The 24567-nt window shown below is 40.5% G+C and overlaps 1 non-coding gene across 1 annotated transcript; it reads left to right on the forward strand.

The window, feature by feature from the left end:
* Positions 1-4620: 4620 nt before the first annotated feature.
* On the forward strand, positions 4621-4692 carry TRNAQ-CUG (transfer RNA glutamine (anticodon CUG)). Its single transcript has one exon. It is a non-coding gene; the product is annotated as a tRNA-Gln (tRNA).
* Positions 4693-24567: the final 19875 nt, after the last annotated feature.

A 24567-nucleotide genomic window follows, 5' to 3' on the forward strand; every position in this document is an offset into this window, starting at 1 on the left:
TGGTGGTGACAGCTGAAGGAAGACTGAGTTCCTCAGGACAGCATCTGGAACTGGGGCTGCCGGCGGTGCAAGCCATAAATCTGAGATTCAGCGATGACAATGGCATAGTGGGGAAAGAGGAAAGAGGGGTCACACCAGACAGGCTCTGCCTCGTGATTTGGGGTGTTGTTATTGATTACATAGCCCTATGTCATTTCTTTAATTCTTCCAGTGATTCTGGGAGTCACTCCTTACATCTTTAATGAACTCCATTTCATGTTTAAGTCAGCTGGAGTTGGGTTTGCTGCCTGCAACTAAGAACCCTAAAGTATACAATTATTAACTTATAAGAATTTCATTAACAACTATAAAAGCAGAAAATTTGTTTTCAACACAAAACTTAGTAGCAGCCGTAGCAGTAATAACAACAATAGTAACTGGAGTGCTTATTCTCTGCCAAGTACTGTTCTAAATTCACCACATATATTAACTCACTGATTCCTGACAACTGTTTTCTATGAGCAAGCTGAGGCGCAGAGAACTTGAGTACATGACTGGGAAAATCAGTACTGGGCCTTGAATCTGAGCTATTTGATGTCAGGGCCTGTCCTTTTAATAGTTATGAAGTAGACACCTACCTAATTTGTGAAAAGTTTCCTTTTCCATTGCTCTTTTAATTTTCATATTTCTCCAGGGAAGGATTCCTTATCTTTCCTTTGATCATTTCAAGAGACGTTACCCTCCACAGTGAGGAATAAAAGTGCTACACCTGGCAAAACCATTCAGGCAGAATAGAGCCTTCATTCATTCACTCATTATTCCAGAGGACGTTTAAAAACCTCCTGCAGCAGGCAGCCCCCCTAAAATGGCCCCTGATGATCTCTGCCTCCTGGTACTCATGCACTTGCATAATCCTCTCTCTTTGAGTATAGGCTGGCCTAGTGACTTGCTTCTAACCAACAGAATGCAACAAAGGTCATGAGATGTCACTTCCATGATCGGTTTACATAAGATTGAAACTTCTCTCTTGCTAGCACAATCTCTCCATTTCCTTCTTGACTTGCATGTTTGATAAAGTAAACTGGAATGGAAGAGCTGCCTACACAGCCAGGGTCTGAAGGCAGCTTCCAGGCAAAAGCCAGCTAGGAACAGACTTTTCTTTGAAGAGCCCTTAAAGAACTGAACTCAGCTGACTACCATATGAGCTTAGAAGCAGATCCCTCCCCAGTCAAGAGTTCAGGCGAGACCCCAGCCCTGGCCAACACTTTGATTACAGACCTGTGAGGGACACTGGAGCAGAACATCCTGGTTAAGTCGTGTCAGAATTCCTGAATCGCAGAAACTGTGATATAAATAAGTGCTATTTTAAGCTACTGAGCTTGTGGTCATTTGTTATGCAGAAATAGATAACTGATACTGTAAAAGAAAGTGTGTCCAGCACTTTTTCTAGGTAGACCAGATCTCTGCCCTTATGGAACTTATTGAGTCAGGAAGGAGATAAGGCACAATGTTTAAAAGAATGACAGCCTTTGAGGACATGACATAAACTGGTTGAACCAACTAAGTCCAAGATGGTGGATGAGTCCATTTCCACTAGACCTTGAGCCTCCGAATATGCTCAGTGTAACACATCAGCAGGCTAAATGACATATTTATAGGCACCATGACTATTCCAAGGCCTACCACGAAAGGCCAAAAAGTGGGTGATGACTAATTCATGGAAATCCCTGCTCCTTTCCCAAAATAGTTTGAATAATCCTCCCACTCAGCCTATGAAATTACCCACCCCTATAAAAACTGATGGGCTTCCCAGGTGGTGCTAGTGGTACAGAATTTGCCTGCCAGTGTAGATGTGGGGTTGATCTCTGGGTCAACCCTGGGAGGTCCCCTGGAGGAGAAAATGGCACCCCACTCCAGTATTCTTGCTGGGAGAATCTCATGGACAGAGGAGCATGGTGGGCTACAGTCCATGATGTGCAGGAGTCAGAGGCGATTGAGCGTCTGAGCATACAAAAACTGACAACCAGGTACCCTGGGGCCTCTTGCCTTCTCAGACGGTCCACACTCTGAGGAGTGTGTTTTTCCCAAGGGTCCTCTCACTTTCTGAGATAAACTGTGTTCTGCTTTTGGAACATGTAGCTTTCTAAATAAACATGCTTTCACTTTACTATGGCTCACTGATGAATTCTTTCCTGCATGAAACCAAGGACCCACACTTGGCGGCCAGTCCCAGGGACTCCTCAGGTCCTGGGACATGACTCTCCCCTCATGCCCCTCTTCTTCCTGCAACAGTATGAAAGAAATGAGCATAACTTTAAGTAGTTACTGGTGCACCAAGAAAAAGAAAATGCAGAGATGCTATAGATCTGTACACGGGACTCTTCATATTAATATAAATTAAAATGAAATAAAATAGAAAACTTAATTCCTTAGCTGCAGGAGCCACATTTCAAGTGCTCTATAGCCACATGTGGCTTGACTCTTGGCTCCTGTATTGATTAGCACTGATTATAGAACATTTCCAACATTCCCATCACAGGAAGTCCTGTTGGGCAGTGCTTTGAAGAGAATGACTGGGAAATTCTGAGGGACTTGTTTTTTTTTTTCATGAGAAGCTAGAGAAGGTTTCTCTGAGAGAGGAGGAGTATTTCAGCATGACCAGAAGGAAGAAGAGAAAGCCAGTCTTGCCAAGACCAGGTTCAGGATGTGAGGCAGAGAAAGTAAGGTGCATGCAGCTCCTTGGGTGGAAGCTATGTGGTGTGTTTGAAGACAGTGTGGCAGGAGCTTAGTGTTACAGGAGAAGAGGAAGAGCAGGTGTGGTAGGTAAGGCAGGAGAGGGGAGCTAAGTGGCTAGGTGGTAGACCCTGGCTCACGTCCAGGGTCAGGAGCTTGAATTATGTTTTAAGAGCAGCAGGAAGCCCCAGAAGTCTTAAGTAGGGGAGTAACATGATAGGATTTGTGTTTGTACTCTCAACAGGCCACTTTGGTATGTGAAGAATTGATTGTTGGAAATAACCAACAACTGATTATTCAGAAAACAATTGCTTAGTGGGGGAAATAGGATGGTCATGTAAGAGGTGATTGCTATAGCCCAGTGTGCTAAGTCACTTTAGTCGTGTCTGACTCTGCGTGATGCCATGGACTGTAGCCCGCCATGTTCCTCTGTCCATGGGATTCTCCAGGCAAGAATACTGGAGTAGGTTGCTCTGCCATCCTCCAGGGGATCTTTCTGACCCAGGGATCAAATCTGCGTCTCTTGCGTCTCTTGCATTGGCAGGCAGGTTTTATACCACTAGCACGCCTGGGAAGCCCTTGAAGACAGGTATGGGTATCCTAAAGTGTGTGCAGTAGAAGGCTGTGGGAATATGGGCAACATTCCAAACAATGAGAATCCACTGCTATGTGAGTGTCAGAGCCCAGGAGGGCTGCTGGTTTAAACAGAATCAGGGCCTGGGCTGAGCTTCAAAAGGGCAGCTCTGTGTTGGAGGAATCATGAGATATGGGTTCTACTATCAAATAGAGGTATTCTAAAACAAGATGGAGAAGAACGGGAACCAGGCCTTTTCTTGGAACTAGGGCACAAAGGATAAGTCATTACTAGTTCAATAGTCTGTAACCGAGCAGACTTCTTCCTGTCACCTGGGAAAAAATGGAAGAACTACAGGTATTAAGAAATTCAGTTGGGACCTCCCTGGTGGTCCTGTGGTTAACAATCTACTTGCATTGCAGGGGAGGTGAGTTTGATCCCTAGTCAAGGAACTAAGATCCTATGTGCTACAGGACAACTAAGCCTGTGTGCCACAACTACTGAGCCCTCGTACTGCAACAAAAGATGAAGCAAAGAAGGTCCCATGGACCATAACTTAAACCCAATGCAGCCAAATAAACTTAAAAGAAAGAAAGAAAGCTGGCAAATAAGACTTATTATTCTCAGGGGGGCAGTCTTCCTTTATGTGTTTATATCATGTTTGTTGTGGTATATTTGTGAGATTATTTGAGTTGCGTTTGTCTAGGTTCCACGAGGGTTGTTTGTTTCCTTTCCTCAGGGTTGTACGATAATGCCTCAACTAACAGCACTAGTAGGGACCAGTAAACATTTAATTGGTGAGTGGATAATAATAATAATAAAGATAGTCTTACTAATAGGACCACACAGGACACATGTTAAGTATCAGGAACTAAGTATTTCACACATATTAACTCAATTACTTCTTGCAAGGACTCTACGAGTAAGTACAATTATTTCCCACATTTTGTTGAGGAAATTAAGGCCCAGAGAGTTCAAGTAAGTCACCCAAGGTCATAGCTAATAAGTAGCAGAGTTAGGAGTGGAAGATGTTCTAGAGGTGGTGCTCAGATACTTTGTTACAACATCTCTAAATGAATGAACTCATGCACAAACAATTAAGGACCCCCTGGCATCTCTACTTTTGGACAAGGAGCATGCTAAGGCTATTTTCAGATTTTTCTTTTGAGGATGAAGACATCCTGTCTACCTGGTCTTTCATTGGATCCATGAAGGGAGCAGCTGGCTTGCAGATAACTAGATGCACACACCAAACAGCTGGATGTAGCTGAAATGGGATAGGAAGTGGCCAGAGGGGCATGCTACAAATAACAGCAGACATTGAGTAACTGAGGGGTTCTGTGGTGTAATGGTTAGCACTCTGGACTCTGAATCCAGCGATCTGAGTTCAAGTCTTGGTGGAACCTAGTGGCTTTTACTTTCTAATTATTTGGGGCTTCCCTGGTGGCTCAGATGGTAAAGAATCTGCCTGCAATGTGGGAGACCCAAGTTCAGTCTGGGATGGGAAGATACCCTGGAGAAGGAAATAGCAACCCACTCTAGTATTCTTGCCTGGAGAACTCCATGGATGGAGAAGCCTGGTGACCTACAGCCCATGAGGTTGTAAAGAGTTGGACATGACTGAGCGACTAACACACACTGAGTAAGGAAATTCTGGGAATTTAGCTCAGTCAGAGAAAATGGGGATGGGACACACAAACCTGGGTGCCAGAAAGACCCTACAGGTGTATGTTGAACAACATTTCCTAAATATGACTTTAAAAAAATGAAGATAAAATACAGGATGAAAGAAATTATAAATTATCATCAAGATGAACATATATGAATTTATTTGTTGATTATAAAAATGAAAACATGGGATTAAAATCTGCACATACAAATGTTATAACAGTACAACTAGCTGTATACAGGAATATTATAAAGCATGACTGATAATACTACTTCAGCAATAATGGTGTGGTCTTCTTGTAGTTTATGGAATAATGGTAGAGCCTAAGGTCCAGTGCTTTTAAAGTTTATTTTTCTTTTTTCTACAATTGCCCTTCTATTTCTTAATCTACTACTGATCCTGAGAGTTATACCTGACAGCCATTAAAAATGATATAATTTAGTCTTCCACATTACTCTGAAACCTAAATTGGAAACAAATATTTCCTAAAAAGCAATTACATATTTCTGTGCTTGTTACACTTGCTCTACATATATTATAAAAGTTGAGTGCTATATGTTAGAGAAGTTAATCTTAAATCATTCTTAGTTAAATTCATCATTCTCTGTACTTGTTAGAAAAAGTAAAATGAAATGGTAGGTACATTAAAGGTTCAGTTCAGTTCAGTTCAGTTCAGTCGCTCAGTCGTGTCCGACTCTCCGCGACCCCATGAATCATCACAGCACGCCGGGCCTCCCTGTCCATCACCAACTCCCGGAGTACACTCAAACTCATGTCCACAGAATTGGTGATGGCATCCAGCCATCTCATTCTCCGTCGTCCCCTTCTCCTCCCGCCCCCAACCTTTCCCAGCATCAGAGTCTTTTCCAGTGAGTCAACTCGTCGCATGAGGTGGCCAAAGTATTGGAGTTTCAGCTTTAGCATCAGTCCCTCCAATGAACATCCAGGATTGATCTCCTCTAGAATGGACTGGTTGGATCTCCTTGCAGTATAAGGGACTCTCAAGAGTCTTCTCCAACACCACAGTTCAAAAGCATCGATTCTTCGGCGATCAGCTTTCTTCACAGTCCAACTCTCACATCCATACATGACCACGGGAAAAACCATTGCCTTGACTAGACGGACCTTGGTCGGCAAAGTAATGTCTCTGCTTTTTAATATACTATCAAGGTTGGTCATAACTTTCCTTCCAAGGAGCAAGCGTCTTTTAATTTCATGGCTGCAATCAGCATCTGCAGTGATTTTGGAGCCCAAAAAAACAAAGTCTGACACTGTTTCCACTGTTTTTCCATCTATTTCCCATGAAGTGATGGGACCAGATGCCATGATCTTTGTTTTCTGAATGTTGAGCTTCAAGCCAACCTTCTCACTCTCCTCTTTCACTTTCATCAAGAGGCTTTTGAGTTCCTCTTCACTTTCTGCCATAAGGGTAGTGTCATCTGCATATCTGAGGTTATTGATATTTCTCCCAGCAATCTTGATTCCAGCTTGTGCTTCTTCCAGCCCAGCGTTCCTCATGATGTACTCTGCATATAAGTTAAATAAGCAAGGTGACAATATACAACCTTGACGTACACCTTTTCCTATTTGGAACCAGTCTGTTGTTCCATGACCGGTTCTAACTGTTGCTTCCTGACCTGCATACAGGTTTCTCAAGAGGCAGGTCAGGTGGTCTGGGATTCCCATCTCTTTCAGAATGTTCCACAGTTTATTGTGATCCACACAGTCAAAGGCTTTGGCATAGTCAATGAAGCAGAAATAGATGTTTTTCTGAAACTCTCTTGCTTTCTCCATGATCCAGCGGATGTTGGCAATTTGATCTCTGGTGCCTCTGCCTTTTCTAAAACCTGCTTGAACATCTGGGAGTTCACGGTTTACATACTGCTGAAGCCTGGCTTGGAGAATTTTGAGCATGGCTTTACTAGCGTGTGAGATGAGTGCAATTGTGCGGTAGTTTGAGCATTCTTTGGCATTGCCTTTCTTTGGGATTGGAATGAAGACTGACCTCTTCCAGTCCTGTGGCCACTGCTGAGTTTTCCAAATCTGCTGGCATATTGAGTGCAGCACTTTCACAGCATCATCTTTCAAGACTTGAAATAGCTCAACTGGAATTCCATCACCTCCACTAGCTTTGTTCGTAGTGATGCTTTCTAAGGCCCACTTGACTTCACATTCCAAGATGTCTGGCTCTAGGTCAGTGATCACGTTATCGTGACTATCTTGGTCGTGAAGATCTTTTTTGTACAGTTCTTCTGTGTATTCCTGCCACCTCTTCTTAATATCTTCTGCTTCTGTTAGGTCCATACCATTTCTGTCCTTTATCGAGCCCATCTTTGCATGAAATGTTCCCTTGGAATCTCTAATTTTCTTGAAGAGGTCTCTTGTTTTTCCTATTCTGTTGTTTTCCTCTATTTCTTTGCATTGATCACTGAGGAAGGCTTTCTTATCTCTCCTTGCTATTCTTTGGAACTCTGCATTCAGATGCTTATATCTTTCCTTTTCTCCTTTGCTTTTTGCCTCTCTTCTTTTTACAGCTATTTGTAAGGCCTCCTCAGACAGCCATTTCGCTCTTTTGCATTTCTTTTCCATGGGGATGGTCTTGGTCCCTGTCTCCTGTACAATGTCACGAACCTCCGTCCAGAGTTCATCAGGCACTCTGTCAATCAGATCTAGTCCCTTAAATCTATTTCTCACTTCCACTGCATAATCATAAGGGATTTGATTGAGGTCATATCTGAATGGTCTAGTGGTTTTCCCGACTTTCTTCAATTTAAGTCTGAACTTCGCAATAAGGAGTTCATGATCTGAGCCACAGTCAGCTCCTGGTCTTGTTTTCGCTAACTGTATACAGCTTCTCCATCTTTGGTTGCAAAGAATATAATCAATCTGATTTCGGTGTTGACCATCTGGTGATGTCCATGTGTAGAGTCTTCTCTTGTGTTGTTGGAAGAGGGTGTTTGCTATGACCAGTGTGTTCTCTTGACAAAACTCTATTAGCCTTTGCCCTGCTTCATTCCGTGCTTAAAGGTAGAGCATTGTTATTGTATGTTTGGCAAACTATGAAAATTAACATTTGAGAAGTACTTCACTGTATTGATATTTTATTATCATTTAGCTATAATAAAGATGGAAATGTGAAAATATTCCAGGTGGTTATATCTTATAAATAAAGGAGAAAATCAAGTAAATACAAAGCATAATAATAACAATGTCTCATGTAGGATTTTGAGAAATATTTTTCACATATATTATTCTTACTGCATATTTATAACAACCCTAGGAAGTTGATTTTTGCTTTATTGACTATGCCAAAGCCTTTGACTGTGTGGATCACAACAAAATGTGGAAAATTCTTCAAGAGATGGGAATACCAGACCACCTGACCTGCCTCCTGAGAAATCTGTGTGGAGGTCAAGAAGCAACAGTTAGAACTGGACATGGAACAACAGACTGGTTCCAAATAGGAAAAGAGTACATCAAGGCTGTATATTGTCATCCTGCTTATTTAACTTATATGTAGAGTATATCATGAGGAACGCTGGGCTGGAAGAAACACAAGATGGAATCAAGGTTGCTGAGAAGAAATATCAATAACCTCAGATATGCAGATGACACCACCCCTATGGGAGAAAGTGAAGAAGAACTAAAAAGCCTCTTGATGAAAGTGAAAGAGGAGAGTGACAAAGTTGGCTTAAAACTCAACATTCAGAAAACTAAGATCATGACATCTGGTCCCATCCCTTCATGGGAAATAGATGGGGAAACAGTGGAAACAGTGGCTGACTTTTTTTTTCTGGGCTCCAAAATCACTGCAGATGGTAACTGCAGCCATGAAATTAAAAGACGCTTATTCCTTGGAAGGAAAGTTATGACCAACCTAGATAGCATACTAAAAAGCAAAGATATTACTTTGTCAACAAAGGTCTGTCTAGTCAAGGCTATGATTTTTCCAGTAGTCATGTTTGGATGTGAGAGTTGAACTATAAAGAAAGCTGAGTGCCAAAGAATTGATGCTTTTGAACTGTAGTGTTGGAGAAGACTCTTGAGAGTCCCTTGGACTGCAAGGAGATCCAACCAGTCCATCCCAAAGGAAATCAGTTGTGGGTGTTCATTGGAAGGACTGATGTTGAAGCTGAAACTCCAATATTTTGGCCATCTGATGCGAAGAGCTGACATTTGAAAAGACCCTGATGTTGGGAAAGATTGAAGGCAGGAGGAGAAGGGGACAACAGAGGATGAGATAGTTAGATGGCATGACCGACTCAATGGACATGAGTTTGGGTGGACTCCAGGAGTTGGTGATGGACAGGGAGGCCTGGTGTGCTGCGGTTCACAGGGTCACAAAGAGTCGGACACGACTGAGCAACTGAACTGAACTTAACTAGGACAGTTATTTTTACGTGAGGGCTTTCTGTTAGGCAACAGATTCCAAAGAATAGCTTACCCACAGGAGTAGTTGGGGAGGGTGGAATTAGAATGCAGTTTTCTGACTTCCAATTCAGTACAGCGAATATGATCACTGTAAATCTCTGAAAAGAAACTCTGCAGGACACACAGGTAACAAGATGAACACATGGCTGGTTTCCCACTAAAAAAATTCAAAGGACAAATCATGTAAGTTGTAAGGGGCTAGTGTGAAATTTCAATGGCAACCGACTCCAGTATTCTTGCCTGGAGAATCCCATGGATGGAGGAGCCTGGTAGGCTTACAGTCCATGGGGTCACTAAGAGTCAGACATGACTGAGCGACTTCACTTTCACTTTTTACTTTCATTCATTGGAGAAGGAAATGGCAACCCACTCCGGTATTCTTGCCTGGAGAATCCCAGGGACAGAGGAGCCTGTTGGACTGCCGTCTATGGGGTTGCACAGAGTCGGACACGATTGATGCGACTTAGCAGCAGCAGCAGCAGTGTGAAATTTAAACACCTGTTGATACTGATTTGCTGGCCTTAAGCTGGACTATTTGAATAGCTACTGATTCTCTGACAATGGATTCATTTTTACCATATTTAATCAGCTAAAACTAGTTTTAGGAACTGCATTTGGAAATTGTTGCAAAGAGTATCTTTTACTCATTGATTTGCATAAACACATCCAGAATTAGTTACCAATAGAAGATTACACCTTGGTGGTTTTTCTGGTATGCTTATTATTTTAATCCAAAGACCTCTTATAACCCAGACAGTGGAGAATATGTGTTTCAGGGCAATGTAATATTCCCAGAAAAGCACTGAACCTATAGGTACACATTGATCCATTTGGACTCCTCTGGGATTTTCAGGTGGAAGGAGAGGTGTCTGGAGTTTCTGGGTTGATTTGTAAATTGATTTGTAAATCCATTTGTATCATATGGATTGAATGTCTTGATTTTTTTTCCCGCAAATAAACTCATTTTTAGGTTGGAGAACTGGCTAAACTGAAAAAGCCCTTCTATTGATTGAAATGACATGAAAGGCAAGACGTGTTTCCTTTAGTTGGTCAGAATGATTATTCTATTTTCTCTCATATGTAGATAAAACATTTTCTGGGAAATGGACATATTTTGTTTCTCTGAATATCCTCCTCACTGCTTTGTACTCACTGCTTGTCACATTTTTCTGAAATAACTTCACATTAGACATCACATGTTAGGATCTGGGTGGGATTGGAGGAGAAACTTTGGAAATGGAAAATGCCTGAAAAATTGAGGATGTTTAACTTGGAAAAGAGAACTGAAGTTATGATAGGTGTTCTTAAATAATTATAGCGCAATCCTTTATACAGATGCAGAGAACAAAACTAGAAACAATGAGAAGTTATCTTTGGGCCCAAAGTGTGATTTTATAAGATGAGAATTCTCAGGATGGAGTGGGCTCCTGTGACGGGGTGAAGGCAGTTAGCAATCTGCCATTTCTTAAGTGATGTCTTTTCAGAGGGGTTACTGAACTGGCTTTCACTTTGGGCTGGTTGAATTGGTTGACTTCCTAAGATGCTTTTTAACTTGCAGAATCTCTGGTTTCACAATCTTTAAGAACTAATTCTGAAAAAAATTAAAAAATGATGTCCTGAGTACTCACTGTGCGACGTGAACAAATCCTGAGTGGTCACTGGGCTCTAGAGCCTTAATCTGCAAGATGAGACAGTTGGACATGGGATCAAGGTACATTCTCTGGCCCTGAAGCTGCAACCAGCCCGAAATGTTAAGAAGGAAGATTAGAAGCCACCACTATGTTTTACCTCCCAAATATGTTCTCATGTTAATGTTTTACTAGTTGTTAAAACAGTACCAATCTTCTCATTTGCATTTAAAAAACTCATTAAAGTGGAAAATCCAAGGTGTAGAAATGGTTTCTTCCATAAGAAGCAATGATGTCGTTTTCACTGGGAAGGAAGACAGAAATGTAACCTGAAAAATCTTGAGTTTTCTTGACTAGTCCCTATATAAAACCACTTGACAAGCATTGTACTAGATGATGTTTATGGTCTCTGCATCTTGAATATTGTTTCTCATTCTCTCGTTGCTGTTGGAGTGGTGGTGGTTGGTGGTTTAGTTGCTAAGTCATGTATGACTCTTGAAACCTCATGGACTGTAACCCACCAGGATCCTCTGTCCATGGAACTTTCCAGGCAAGAATACTGGAGTGGGTTGCCATTTCCTTCTCCAGGGGATCCTTCCCAACCAGGGATCGAACCTGTGTCCCTTGCTGTGAAGGCAGATTCTTTACCACTGAACCACCCGGGAAACCACCAGCTCTTAGAATAATCGATTCTAAAACAAACAATTAGAAATTGTTGGCATAGGAAGCTTCTACCTTCAAGTCAGTCATTTCCTCTCAGAATCGAGCATTGACTGGATCTCAGAAGAGTATATCAAAGGAACAGAGGCAGTTTCTCTTTCTAGTTGCCGCACGAAATATATCTCTCAGAGCACAGAGGAGAACAAAATCAAATTTATTGTGTACTCCAAACCTTTTCAAAGTACCTTCTCAGCAACCAGAATCACCCAATCCCCAAATGAATGTCCTAGTAATAACAGCTTTTACTTAGGAAAAAATGGTTACTTTCATTAGAGGTAGCTAAAATTTAAAAATCAGATTCTAAGTTCCTTGAGACCAAGGCCTTCCTACTGTATTCCTGGAAAGTAATAGAATTTTGCAGTTAGTAGGCACTCAATGATATTTTGGTGAATGGGTACGTGAATGTACAATGGAGTGGATAATTTTAAATAATTTTTTCCAGCTACACTTCTAATGGTGAGACAGCCCCCTGCTGGAAGAATGGATATTCTATACACTATCTGTACCTATGCACAGTGTACTGAAAATATTTCAGTTAATCAGTCTTGTTTCTACACCAGGTCACAGGAAAAGGTAGCATCTTATCAGACAGAACATTGTAAAAAGCTCCGTGAAGAATCACTGGACAGAACAGGACTCATTTGGCATTAATCGGGTATGTTGTTGATCAAACAATGGACTTCAAAACTGAATCTCATATACCAAAATTTCCTATATGATGTTACAAACCAAAACCTGTAGCATGCGAAATACAAGGAGCTATAAGGGTCATTGTCAAATGAAGTTTATCTGATATATACATACACATATTTATGTAGCATAAAATTATATAGAATATTCATGCTATGCAATGATTATGCCAGTAATAAATAATTCATGAAAATCACTTGGTATTACTTTCTATGGAATCAAGATGAGATGTTGCAGTTTTTCTTCCCATGAGTTATTCAAAATGATAATCACTTGTACTTTTTACATGTGCAGTTTAAAACACACATGCACGCACACACACACTCTGTCTGGAGCTAACCTCTCAATTCTTAGGTTCTTAAGCAGCTGTGTTTTTCCTGTGTTTCTTTCCATGTCCTTGCTTCCACCCTTTGGGTGTTTCAGAGGCTGCTCTGCTGGATGCTGGAGGCCTACAAGAGAGACGGGGCCAGGGAACTGGGAATGACCTTTCCAGAGAGCAAAGCATTGTCACCATACTTTAGGAGGAAGTTAGGATGGGATAGAAGAGATTTAGATGGGATAGCAGTTTCTATCGTGAGGTGGGTGGAGAGCACAGTGAGATGGTGACTGGACCCTGGCAGCTTGGAGGGTCAGATTTGAAGGAGGAGACAGAAGCCCTTGGAGCCAGTAACTAGAATGGGGCATCTTTCACCTGAGAATGGAGCACCCACTCAGGGTTGAACGTAGCTGGAAGTAGGCAGCAGCCAACTGGGAGAGCTCCAGGTCCCTTAACCAATTAGGAACAAGTCTTTAATAAAAACCCACAGGAAAAGATTTTTACTAAGCATCAAGAACCTAGACCAGGGGTTTTCAAACTCGGCTGCCAAATGAAATCACCTGAGGAACATTTAAGACTCCTGATATTCCCCACGTTCAGAGATTCTGATTTAACTTGCCTGGGGTGTGGGTTGGTTATTTGTGATCATGCTCAGTTGCTAAGTTGTGTCTGACTCTTTCGTGACCCCATGGACTGTAGGCCACCAGGTTCTTCTGCCCATAGGATTTTCCAGGCAAGAATACTAGAGTGGGTTGCCATTTCCTTCTCCAGGATATCTTCCCACTTCTCATCTTCTACTTGTCAGGCAGATTCTTTACCACAGAGCCACCTGGGAAGCCCCCAGGTTAGGTTTTAGGAGGTTTAAAAACGTCTTCAGTTCAGTTCAATTCAGTCGCTCAGTCGTGTCCGACTCTTTGCGACCCCATGAATCACAGCACGCCAGGCCTCACTGTCCATCACCAACTCCCGGAGTTCACTCAAACTCATGTCCATCGAGTCGGTGATGCCATCCAGCCATCTCATTCTCTGTCGTCCCCGTCTCCTTCTGCCCCCAATCCCTCCCAGCGGTGATTGCAATGTGTAGCTAAGGCTGAGAATCACTGATTTGTACAATACTCTGGTGAAACAAGGAGTTTGTAATCTCAGATGCATGGAATTTACAGGCCCGTTATTATTTCTACTGCTAATTTACCTTTCTCTTGCTCTGTTTTATTATTTTCCCTCTCATCACTGTGATAGGCAAACTAGTTGCACCTTCCCCCACAAAGATGTCCATGTTCTAATCTTTGGAACCAGAGAATATGTTACCTTATATAGCAAAAGAGTTTTTGCAGATGTGATGAAAGGCTTTGAGATGAGGATTTTATCCTGGTTTACCCAGACTCACCCAAGTATAATCTCAAGGGTCCTTGTAAACCAAAGGAGGAGGGAGGAGAGTCTGAATCTGAGAAGGTGTAATGACAGAAGCAGAGGTCAGTGGTCATGAGATGCTTACTTTGGAGATGGAGGGTGAACATGAGCCAAGGAACTAGAGAGGCAGGAAAAGACAAGGAACAATTCCTCCCTAGAACCTCCAGAAAGAACAGAAGCCTGGCTGACCCCTGGATTTCAGCCAAGTGAGACCCATTTTGACCTTCTGACCTCAAGAATGAGGAGAAAATAAACTTGTGCTGTTTCAAACTACCAAAATTTTGGAAAGGTGCCGCACCAGCAATAGGAAGTAAATACAATGGTTAATTCCACTTTTCTGTACTTACTTCTTCTACCACCTTAAATAATCAATGTAAGAACTTTGCAAAATATGCTTGGATATACAAGTGTCCTTAAAGAATGTGTACATTTTACCTAAAAGACACAACCTAATGTGACTATGGGGACTTCCCTGGTGGCTCAGACACTAAAGAATCTGTCTGCAGTGCGGGAGACCTGGGTTCGATCCCTGGGTTGGGAAGATCCCCTGGAGGAGGGTATGGCAACGCACTCCAGTATTCTTGCTTGGAGAATCCCATTGACCGAGGAGCCTGGTGGGCTACAGTCCATGGGGTCGCAAAGAGTCAGAGGTGACTGAGTGACTAAGCAGAGCACAGTGTGACCTTGGAGGGTTTCCCTGAGCTTCCCAAAGCCTTTAATCGGAAACAAAGCCCTTCTCCTGTTTATTTTTATAAAAGTTTAAATGACAAATGCTTACAATGAGCCTTGGATCATTTTCACTAATGCACACCAGACAAGTGCCAGTGAAGATGATGAGTGACTTCTGGTTTGGGGTGGAGGAAGTGGGATGGAGGAAGCATGAAGTACTGTGAGGTGGGGAATAAGAAAAAGGATAAGATAAGGGGGGACAGGAACCCCCAAACTTGCACTGCCTCAGTTGGATGCCCATAATCAGAAGCTGTGTGTGAAAGTCTTCCTCTGAGCTCTGCTGCACATGCACGAAATTTCGCAGGAGTGTCAGTTTCTACATGGGGCTTCCCAGGTGGCGCTAGTGGTAAAGAACCCACTGGAGTGGGAGACCTACCAGACTCCGGTGCGATTCCTGGGTCGGGAAGATCCCCTGGAGGGATTTGTACAACATAATTATCCTTCTATCCAACCTTTTTTTTTTTTTTGGTTTGCCTGTTTCACTGAATATAAGCTCATTTCAGTAAAGATATTTTGTGCTCCTGATGGAGTGGGAAAGCGTTGACTATATGTGGTAGAAGGGAGTTTAGATTTAGTTCTAAGGACAAGAATTGTTTAAATACAACACTAGCTATAAATCAATAAGTGACAACAGGTTGGGTAAAATAGAGGGCTCCTTTAAAATATAACTTTACATTGAAAAAATTGTATATATAAACACCAGAATCAAGAGAAAATTATTGATTTGGAAATCAAAAGTTAATCAGATCCCTCTCTATTCATGGCCAGAAAGCTGGAAACTTGTGATGAAGAGTGTGGTCTGAGTTGAGGTTGGAGGAGTGAGTGGGAATCCTACCAGCGAGGGCTTTGTTGGCTGGGGTGGAGAGAAAAGCTTGGACTTTATGGTACTTTCAAGGGGGAGTCATTGGAGGACTTTAAGCAGAGGAGTGACAAGATGTGGTTAATGCTTAAAACCATCCTTCTGGCTGCTGCCCAGAGAATAGGCTGTGGGGTCGGGGACACAAGTAGAGTGGAAGCAGAGAGACTGGCCAGGCGACTGCTGTAGGGGTCTAGGTTAGAAATGATGGTGGCTTGCACTGGGATTTAGGAACAAAAATAGAAAGGAATAAACGTCAAAGATATTTTGGGGGTATAGCCAAAAGGACTGTATGAGGGAAAAGGAAGAATCAAGAAGAATTCAGCTTTTGACTTAAGCAGCTGAGTGGGTTGTTGGTGGTATTTCCTGAGACAAAGCGTGTGTGAGGTGACTAATAGGTTTGGGGGCAGAGAGAACAGAGAGTCCTATTTTGGGCATGGTAGTCTTGAGATGCCTATTTGACATGCAAGTGGAGATGTCATTAAGGGAGCTGGATATGAGGAAGGAACTTGGGAAAGAGGCCCAGGTTGGCTCTTTTATGATTTTATCGATGGACCAGATGAGATTACATGAACAAGAATTTGGATAAAGAGAAACTCTGAGGCATCTTCAACTTTTAGACGTCAGAATAAAGAGATATAGATAGCAAAGGACCACAGTGAAGAAGAGGTAGGAGTATATGGTGGCATAAGAAGCCACAAGAAGAAAGTAGAAAGACAGATAAGCAGTGTTGATTGAATTTAAGAAGTTCAGTGTTAAGTTTATTTCATGTAACTAAAAAATTACAGTATGTGTATGCTGTATCAACCAATGCTGGCCTAACTCCTAATGATGGAAAGTATAGTAAAAATAAAAAAGGAGACAGTTATTACTGTCATTATTTAATTTTTTTCTTAAAGAATTAGCCAATAAAATTATACAAAAGGAAAAAATTGCAGTTATGCAAGGTTAAAAGACTTTCCAGTATTTTTACTCGGATCTCACTAAATTTACAGGTTAATCTAAATGGAATGGACATTTTTACAAGTTTAAGATTTTTAGCCCAAGAACAGGGTATGTGATGCATTTAAGTCTTCTTTTATGGACCTCAATATAGATAAAACATTTGCTTCAAGAAGGTTCTGCTTCTTTCTAGTTATATTTATTCTTAGGTATTTTTAAAAAGTTTTATTTTATATTGGAGTAGAGTTGATCAACAATCTTGTGTTAGTTTCACATGTACAGCAAAGCGATTCAGTTATAAATACATGTATTTATTCTTTTTCAAATTATTTTCCTGTTTAGGTTATTACAGAGTATTGAGTAGAGTTCCCTGTTGGGCATCTATTTCAAGTATAGCAGTGTGTACATTTCAATCCTAACATATTGTAAAAACTCTTTATGTTGTTACTGTTAACATATCTGTATCTGTATATTTATCAATATATATCTATACTGATATTGACATACAGATGCTCTTTGAAATATGTTTAAAGGATTATGCACAGAAAGACTAAACCAGAAATGAGCAGAATCTTCCTAAAGAAAACACATGCTCTCTCTTTCCACATATATATACATGGACATATGGTATACTCATCTATATACATGTATGTAGATATATGGATTGTGGTATATATACGCATATACATTTATACACATATGTGTGTTTGTGTGTATATGTATGTACATTTATATATATACATGGCTTCCCCGCTGGCACTAGTGGAAGAGAACCTGCCTGCCAATGTAGGAGACTAAGAGACACGGTTTCGGTCCCTGGGTGGGACGATCCCCTGGAGAAGGGCATGGCTACCCACTCCAGTATTCTTGCCTGGAGAATCTCATGGACAAAGGAACCTGGCGAGCTACGGTCCACAGGACTGCAAAGAGTCGGACATGACTGAAGCGACTTAGCACACACGCATGCATGCATGCACGCACACACACACACAGCCTCTTTGAGCAATACTTAAATTTATCTCTGGGTGAGTCTTTATTTTTTTCTAAATACTAGAGTCTTTATCTATTTCCCTTTCCTAATTGTGACAGGTTACATCTTAATTTCTTGGGCGTTTCTTGAGATGCCCAATAAAGAAGGTGTGAAGACAGTCTTCTTTTGTGAGTCTCTTCAAATGAAGGGCCTGAGCAGGAGGGTCAGTGAGGGTCACTGAGGGGAGAAGAGTGTGGTCATCAGAATATTCCTATCATATTTTTAGTCATGTCTAAAATCTGAGCTGAAGTCTTAAGCGTGTTATGAACTGAGACATTAAATTATGTTTTAACTTTAACTCATAGTTTCTTTGAAATTCCATCTTTTTGGTAACATCTTGCTTTTTTCCTCTCTCTTTAATAAAACCACATTTCCAGAACAACTAAACTGCTATAGCTCTTCAAATGATTCCTTTCAAGAGCCTTATGGGGAATGTTTTTAATAAACACTAAAAAGTATTTTTCTATTTTTAAGCTTTTATCTCAGGTATCCGGATAGTTCCTAGGAGCTTTCTACTGGTCGGTTTAGTCTAATTCAATACAAAACAGGAAAACAATTATACAAACCCTTTCCTAAAGAAGTGTTAAACAGATGCGTGGTTTAAAGTACATGGAAACATAACATTTTGATAATATTTGGATAATTTATGAAACAATAGTCAGCACATTAAAATAGCATTTGACATATATGTTTTGATAGTGTTATATGTTAATAATGTTGTTGGCTGCTTCTTCTCTATACAAAACCAATTACTGCACTTGCTTTGAGTTAGAAACAGCAGTGGGATTAAATATTGTCTTCTGGAAATTTGACTTAATAAGTTAATTCTCTGAAAGAATAAACATGTAGGTAGGAGGCAGGGTGAACACAGTATGCCAAAATAGAATCAACAGTGAGACTTGATGTCTTTAGAATATTGTTATAAGCCAGTTCATTAAACTACAGAATTAAAATTATATTGAGAAACTCCATAGCAAATGAATTTATAAATTATGCTTGTTGGCAAACTCAAAAGCTCAAATGATTTATGGAAAAACAAATGAGAGAAGAACCCAACTTAACTTGACTAGAGATATAGTCATTAGGGCTTAATTTCCAAGGGATCACATGCTAGTCAAGATTTCCCTAAAGGCAGAGGGAGAAGCAGAAATGGAACTAGGGGTTGTAGATTTGATAAAGTACAATGAGGGAGAGAAAAATGAATGTGTCCAGTGATTTATCCTTCACCTTTGTACTATTTGGTTTGGTTTCTGTGTCTGATAAAACTCTTACTGTTCTAAGTTTCTTAGGCAAATTCAGTGTTGGTGTCAGAAAGGGGGCCTGCTTGATTCCATAGGGAAACTCAAGGGAATATTTTCAGTCCTCCAGTAGGGATGGAGTATTATAGAATGTTCCCTTCCTGTACTCCAGTCAAATCTTATATTTTGATAAGGTCAGGTTTTGCCGAAGTAGTTTAAGGCTAAAATAGTCTATATCAAGAGGTTCTCCCATTAACCTCTAGGAGAACCATGTCATGACTGCAAAGGGAAACTCAGCCCAAAGTATATTTTCTAATATTGAGGGGTGAATAGCATCCTCCTCATCCAGGCTTATTCACACCCACATGTTTGGGATGCTACTTAGGTAGTGTCATTGAAGTACTACAGAAACTCATTGTTACCAAGATGCACCCTCTTAGGAAGTTCTTTCCATGGGAAAACAGAAATGTGCTAGTCAGTCACAGTTCAAACAAATCAGTAACAACAACAAAAAAACAACACAATGAAAAAATGGGCAGAAGACCTAAATAGACATTTCTCCTAAGAGAACATAGAGATGGCCAACAGGCACATGAAAAGATGCGCAACACTGCTAACTATTTGAGAAATTCTAATCAAAACTGCAATGAGGTTCCACCTCAATCAGGAAAGAATCATTAAAAAGTCTGCAAATAACAAATTCTGGAGAGGGTGTGGAGAAAAGGGAATCCTTTTACACTGTCACTTGCAATGTCGATTGGTACAGCCACTGTGGAAAACAGTGTGGAGATTTACCAAGAAAATAATATAGAATTGCCATATGATCCAGCAATCCCATGCTTGGGTTTATATTCAGACAAAACTGTAATTCAAAAAATACATGCACCCCTATGTTCATAGCAGCACTATTTACAATAGCCAAATCTTGGAAGCAACCTAAATGTCCATTGACAGATGAATGACTAAAGAAGATGTGGTATATATATGTCCCACCAAACTACTTATTTGGGCACAGTTTGCAATGCCCCTAATCAATTACAACAGTGAAAGATCACTGATCACAGATCACTATAAGAAATATAATAATAATGAAAATATTTTGAGAATTACCAAAATATGTCACAGAGACATGAAGTGAGCAAATGCTGTTGGAAAATGATGCTGATAGACTTGTTTGACACAGGTTGCCACAAACCTTTCATCTGTTAAAGAAAAAAGCTCCCCCCTCCCAGACTGTAGTAACTGTGAAGCCCAATAAAATGAGGTATGACCATAGGAATAAATCCAGAACCAGATATCAACAGTTTATGCTTATAGCTTCTATACAACTATAATACAAGTCAAATTTACAAACTAGTCAGATAAAACCTATAAGATCAACAGAGTCCAAATCTAGGACACTTATTTAAGGCTGGTTTGTTAAAAACTAAATTACCTTTCATTATGTGAGTGGATACTTTGTAGCTACCACCTTTCACTGAAGACAGGTCCTTTCATGATCACTATCCCTCTTGCAAGAGGGTTCAAAAATAATTTCACAATGCCAGCCAGAATGAATAGGGAACAGGTCTCACTAGGGGAAACTTACAAGGCAAGAATCTGTGAGGAGAAAGACATACGGTTGTCTATGGAGGGAGGTGGTTGGAGTTAGCAAGCTTAACTGGACATGCTGTGGATGTATGTTTTCGGGAAGGTTCTTTGCCCCTACTGCTGTACCTTTTTTATAGTACAAATGCAGCAAAGTAGTCATGTTAGAAGTGAGACAGACTATTCAACTCCTTGGGATATCTGAATTTTTGACTCCAGTGTTAAAAATGTTGTCTGAGACAACCAGCTACTTGGAGACATTAAGGAATCCATGCAGAGTTGGGTTTTGGTCAGACTGTCCTGCTGGGGGAAGGTGGCCACTGGGCTTGTAACTCAGGTGACTCAGAGTGAGTTATTAGGACCATTTTCAGATAATTCTGCTCATTGTGTCTTGGTGCTAGATGCTAGGACACAGGTTCATTTGAATTTGGCATGTTTAAATCATTATAAGTCAAGTGATGATTCAATTCTTCTACCATTTTTTCAAATTTGAACTATTGTAAAACTTTTATTTCCAATAGTATGTCATTACATCACTTGGTCTTCTCTTTTAAAAAAGCCTCTTTTGTATGTTTGCTTAGATGGTGTTAACGTGGCAAATCCAAGAGCAAGCCAAGTCCTAAAATTTGGGAGCCATATTCATTTTTAAAGTAATAAGCTGATATGATATATCATTCTGAACATGCTTACTTTTAGATTACCAGAAAAACAAAACCACAAAACAAAAAAAAACCAAACTATTGTAGAGAGGATTCCGACATCTATGAATTTGGGAAACACTGGGAAGATCATAGATGTTAGGGCTCAGTATCTTTGGACTTGAAACCTTGGCCCTTGCACTTTGGTGTGTAGCCTTGGGGAAGTCATTGAACCTCTCTGGGCTGGAATTTTTGTATTTGTAAAGTGAAGATAACCTTCACTTATTCAATGTGTAGAAACTAAGCTAACTCTGTCCTAAGTTCTGGGGATCTAGCTGTGAGCAAGCTAAGTACCTGATTTCATGAAGCTCACAGTGCAGCCAGGGTGGAGAGTGGAGGGAGAAAAAACACACATAAAATAATTTCACATGGTGATAAGTGGTATGAAGAATATAGGGCAATGGGATAGAAAGTGACTGTGAGTAAAGGCAGAGTAGGTACTCAGCCAGGGAAGAATGCTCAGATGATATGTGCCATTTGAGTAGACACCCAAAGGATGAGATAAAACTAGAAGCAAGATGAGCCAGGAAATGTGGGAGTGAGCTTGTTGTAGCTGAAGGATCCAGAAAACTAATATGATTGGAGCAGAGAGAAGAAGGCAGTGATGGAGTCTACTTTGCAAGGTTGTTTAAGGATCACAGGAGCTAAAGACATAAAGTGCCCAGCACAGAATATCAACCCAACAGATGGAAAGCATTACTTGTATTATAGATTATAAATTCACATTTTATTACTTAGTCTGTTCTAAGCAAGAAAATTTTGTTGATCTCGCTTAAGTTCGTTCCCCTTAGAAACAGAGAAGCTAGCAAGATAACTATTTCAGTAAGTGAAAGTGAAGTCACTCAGTCGTGTTCGACTCTTTGCGATCCCATGGACTGTAGTCTACCAGGCTTCCCTGTCCATGGGATTTTCCAGGCAAGAGTACTGGAGTGAGTTGCCATTTCCTTCTCCAGGGGATCTTCCTGACCCAGAGATTAAACCCAGGTCTCCTGCATTGCAGGCAGACGTTTTACCCTCTGTGCCACCAGGGACTACGGCTTTATTCACACTTATCCTTTGTAAAGTTTTCCAGTGAGATGTTTTCCTCAATGAGATCTGTGGTATGTCTTCTCAACAATCTCAGGATATACATTATTCATATAACCATAGAATCTTTATTTATTGACCTGGTGATACTTTAGAGATTATTCTGCCTCATTCATTTTTCTGGTAAGTAAGGTGCAGCCCAAACAAATGATGCAATTTAAGAAGACAGAAATAGTGACAGAGCTGTACAGGATCCAGGTCCCTGAACTCCTAATTGTCTCTTCTTTTTATTATCCTAACTTATTCCCTCTTACTCTTCCTCCCTGGTCATACCCTGACTTTTTGTTGCTTTATTATGATTAGCAAATGATACTTTAGGCATGGTTTGGAGTGAACACAAGCCAGTGATAGCTTTAAAAGCCAGCACTTTAAAGCCTTTTAGACAGATTATCACAGAATGAATCTATGAATCATCCTAGATGATTAGGGCATTGTTATGGAATAAACGTTTATGTCCTCTGAAAATTCATATATTAAAGCCCCAACACAACTGTGATGGTATTTGGTGGTAGAGACTTTGGGAAGTGATTGGGTCTGGAGAAAGTCATAAGGGTAAATTCTTATGATGGAATCAATGCCCTATAAGAAGAGACCAAAGAGTTTGCATACTCTTTTTCTGCTGTGTAAAGACACAGCAAGAAGGTAGCCATTGGTGAGTCAAGAAGAGACCTCTCACCAGAATGTGACCATAGCAGCACCTTATCTTGGACTTCCCAATGTTTGTTGTTTCAGCCCACCCTCCCCCCTCCCCAGTCTATAGTATTTTGTTACAGCAGCCCGAGAAGATTAAGGCAGGCCTTCATATTGTAACATTTAAGATATATTATACTGTTGAACATTTACTAGGGTGAGTAAGAATAAAGCAGTAAGTTGGTTGCCCCCCAAAACTTCACTTATAAAATTATAAAATTAGAGGAATTTTCTTGGGTAAATTTGCTAGTTTTCCCATCTTGATGGTGAGGTGTCCATTTCAAAGTTACACATGCCTTAAAAAATCTACTTTAAAACTGATTGCTATTGATTTTAGAGTGTGAAGGCAAAAACTGAATCTCTAGAAGAAAAATACAGTCTAATAATATGATATTAGGGGAACTTGTAAGGTTGACTGATTTGTCCCATCCTGATGAAATACATCAATGTCAGACAACACTTGTTGAACTAGATGGGTTTGATATATGCTAAAATGTAGGCTATTTTGCACTTGTAATTGAGAACTGGATCTTTGCTAGTAATTTTGTTAGAGATGTATGAGTCAGAGGAGAACACAATTCTCTTCTAAAGCTGTATTAAAGATATAGCGCTGACACTGGGGGACATTGTTAGTAAATAAATGTAATATAGACACAAAGAATTGAAGTGCATGGTAATAATGGTACTGCATTACTTTTATAAAGTCCTCTGGTCTACTGATGCTTAAGAAAATATACCACTGAATAGCCCCTTGATAGGGATGAATAAGTTGAGATATTGCTTCTCAAAATTTAGACTCAAGTGCTCTCTATAGAATAGAAGATGCCTGAGTGCTTAGGATTGAATATTTAACAAATGAAAAATAAAGGCAAGTTCAGTGCATGCATCAGCTGGCCATTGCACATAGAGTTTTTGTATCCTATTCTACTTATGAATTTGTCTGCAGAATATTTGTAGTAATTCTTCAATATTGGGGTAATTGGAAGAGCACATGGAGTTGAAGACTCTTACATGTCAATCTGTGTTTTGATTTTTTTGAATCTTCAAAATAGGAGGAGTAATAACATTTATATCTCAGGGTTGTCCTAAGAGTTAAATGAGATAAAGTATGTGAAGTGTGGCCTAAAAAAACACCAAACAGATATTCTTAATATATATGCACAAAAGTATTTCACTTCCAAACCCAAGAACAAAGGAAATAAAAAAATAAGTTTTGTCACTAGTAATTAAATGAACTATGGCTGCCTTATAAGCAATGGACATGTGAGTGGAAGAAAAAGAATCCAGTGACTAAGGAAGCTGGTGTGGATGTCTCCTCATCCACAGCCAGGGCAGAAAAGATGAACCAGCAGAGAAGTTGGTTGCCTTCCTGGAAGCCAGTTTGGAAGGAGAGCTGGGGACTCTGGACAAGGATGTGGGAAGCCATGGAATCTTCTTTTCATTTGGTTCATGAGTGAGGGCATCCTGAAACACCTCCATGCACAGGTCAGGCCTGTAGTATCAATAGCTGAAGCAATTCAGGTGTAAGCAGAAGGAGGCATTCTCCATGGGGAGGTTGGCT

Source organism: Moschus berezovskii, chromosome 3, assembly GCF_049115385.1.
Source record: "Moschus berezovskii isolate FMDL1 chromosome 3, NW_MosBer_1.0, whole genome shotgun sequence".
In the NCBI taxonomy this organism is placed as follows: domain Eukaryota; kingdom Metazoa; phylum Chordata; class Mammalia; order Artiodactyla; family Moschidae; genus Moschus; species Moschus berezovskii.